Source organism: Brassica oleracea, chromosome C4, assembly GCF_000695525.1.
Source record: "Brassica oleracea var. oleracea cultivar TO1000 chromosome C4, BOL, whole genome shotgun sequence".
Lineage (NCBI taxonomy): Eukaryota > Viridiplantae > Streptophyta > Magnoliopsida > Brassicales > Brassicaceae > Brassica > Brassica oleracea.
This window is the reverse complement of record NC_027751.1, coordinates 7,860,933-7,863,934: the sequence shown is the minus strand read 5'-3', so window position 1 is coordinate 7,863,934 and position 3,002 is coordinate 7,860,933.

Sequence of the window (3,002 nt, the reverse complement as noted above, 5' to 3'; positions counted from 1 at the left end):
TTTTTTTGACACGGATATTATTCTTACAAGTAGAACATGGACATAATAAATACTTACTTGTTCTTGCTTCCGGTTGACTTTGAACCACCCCCATGAATTCTTGAATACCACGTGCGTTTTCCTCCGTAAGTAAATTTATATTTGGATCCATATGAGGTTGATCTAACCAAGAACGGAATTTATAAGGAGTACCCATAATTTATATTGTTTTGTTGTGATTTGAATGAACGAAGGAGAGGTCGTATTTATAATGAATCTGGAAAACTTTCCGACGGAAAATATTCGTCGGTATTCCGTCGGAATATACCGACGGAATTCTGACCGAATTCCAAAATTGTCGGTACTGCGTCGGTATTTCGTCGGGAAGTGTAACGGCTGCAAATTCGTCGGTATTCCATCGGGAAGTGAAACTGCTGTTTAATCCGTCGGTATTCCGTCGGAATATACCGACGGAATTCTGACCGAATTCCAAAATTGTCGGTACTGCGTCGGTATTTCGTCGGTATGTGTCAATTTTTTGCAACAGTCATATTTTGTCGGTTTTCTGTCAGGATCGTATGACCAAATACCGACGAAAGTATTCTGTCAGGATTTTCCGACGCAGTTCCGACGAATTTGCCGAAATAGATTTCCGACAAGTTTTCGTCGGAATTCCGTTGGAAAATCCTGACCGATTTTTTTCGGTCGGTTTTCCGTCGGTATTTTCCGTGTTTTCTTGTAGTGCTAGTATACTATTGGTTTTAAATAGAATATGCGTTTACACTGAATCTAATGACTAAAATACTCTTGATTATAAAAAGTGAGTAAAATCATCGTTGACCAGGGAAATTAGAGACGCAGGTCGAGAATGACGACGAATATGTATTATGTGAAATATTATATAGTATAATACTACAATAGTAGCAACTCAAAGAAAAATAGAACAAATAAGTTGACACCGAAGATAACCAGGAGCATGCTAGTGTGGAACCATGCCACCCACCCACATCACATAAACACAGTTAAAATACAAGTAAACACATTCCCGTTGTTTTCAAATGGGTGTTGTATAGTGAAAAGGAAATAGTGATCACGTTTTATTTTTCTTTGAAATAAACCCTCGACTTTATTCCGTTAACATACGTTGCCCTCACTCTAAAAAACCGTGACAGAGCGTGATAAAACTTAGTTGAATGGTATTTTTTTACGATTCAAAAATAGTTGAGGGGTTTTATCACTAAAAGTCATTAAATGGTTTAAAAACTTTATTATCATTTATACATTTTTTTATATTGATATAAGCCTTTAAAACTAATTTATAAAATTTAATAAATTAATTTAATATAAAATTAATTTATACATCCTAAATTAATAATTTTTAGTAATACTTACAACTTAATATAACTTCAAAATATTAAATTATTTGATATTTGGCAATAGTGATATAAGAAAATTTGTGTGTTTATATCGTCATTGTCAAATGTCAAATATCAAATAATTTAAAATTTTTAAGTTATATTAAGTTTTAAGTAGTGTTGAGGATAATTTATCCATGAAGTCAATCTTTCTATTTAGAGTATGATGCATTTTTTCTATTTTCATGATTTCCGTCCTCCGGCTCATATTTTTCCGCTACCCCCACCCCCCCAAAAAAAATAATGCATGATTATTTTTATTCTCATTGATTTCTGAACAAATATGTTATATTTTTGTTTTCTTGATCAATAAAAATATATATTTGATATATTATTCTTTATTTATTGTAGTACTTTATGTTTCAGTAATATCACGAAGAATGTTAGATTATTTTATCCTAACAAATAGCATAAATTGTAAAAATTTATAAAATTATTGTGAAATTACCGGATTAATCATATGTAAAAGTATTAAAATATTTATGAAGCTTTATAAATTGGTTATAAAGTAATGTATTAAAATTTATAAATTAGTTTTAAAGACTTGTATCAATATAAAACAATGTATAAATGATAATAAAATTTTTAAACTATTTAATGACTTTTAGTGATAAAACCTCTCGACTATTTTTGAATCGTAAAATAACCTGTCAACTAAATTTTCAATATTATAAACCCTCAACTCATAAACCGTTAACATATGTCACCCTCCGTCATGATTTTTTAGATGGAACGTAACATATGTTAACAGAATTAAATTTAAAGATTTATTTTACAGAATTTTTAGTCTAGAGTTTTTTTACGATTCATTTTAATCCCAGGAGTTTGATTACTAAAAACATACTAGTAGTCATATATTGCGAGCAGCTTTACAAAATCTAGATGCTTTTAAAAGTACATAAAGTGGGTCCAGACTGGACCATACCTTGTAGGCTGCTAGGCTGTAGCTGTAGTTGAACAGTAGATAGAGAGATTCATTATTCATAAATAATAAACAAACCTAAAGTCTTCGACTTGATAAATAAAACAGTTGTATTTGTACTATTTAATATAAATGTTATTTTATGTGACGTAATTTGATAGTGTACCGTAATGGGGCGTCTCTCGAGCTAACATGAGAAACGATTGATCGGGGGGGTTAAAAATACTTCTTTTGTTTCTATTCTTCATTATTGTATCAGATTTTGAGGTATATATATAGGTCTTCAAGATTGTAATAGCTCTTTCAAAAAATTAGTAATCTAAATAAAAGGGATATTCACAACATTGTTTACTCTCTCGTTTGTGTAAGGGTTTATGAATTCATCGTTGTCCACTTGCGATTTCATTGCAAAAATCGCAAAATCTTATACGAATGATACATAGTAAAAGATAGACGAGTTTCCGAAAAGCATTGATGGCCCAATAATAAGTACAAAGATATATTGTGGGCTCGAACCGGTGTTTTTAAACCCGGATCGAAGCGGTGGTCGGACCGGGTTGAACCATGAACCAAAAATAATCCGGGTTGGATTAATGCTAAAACCCAACTAAAATTGAACCAGTTAAAAACCCCTATCGAACCGTCAAAAACCCGGAAACCGGCGACCCAATAAACCGGTCAAACTC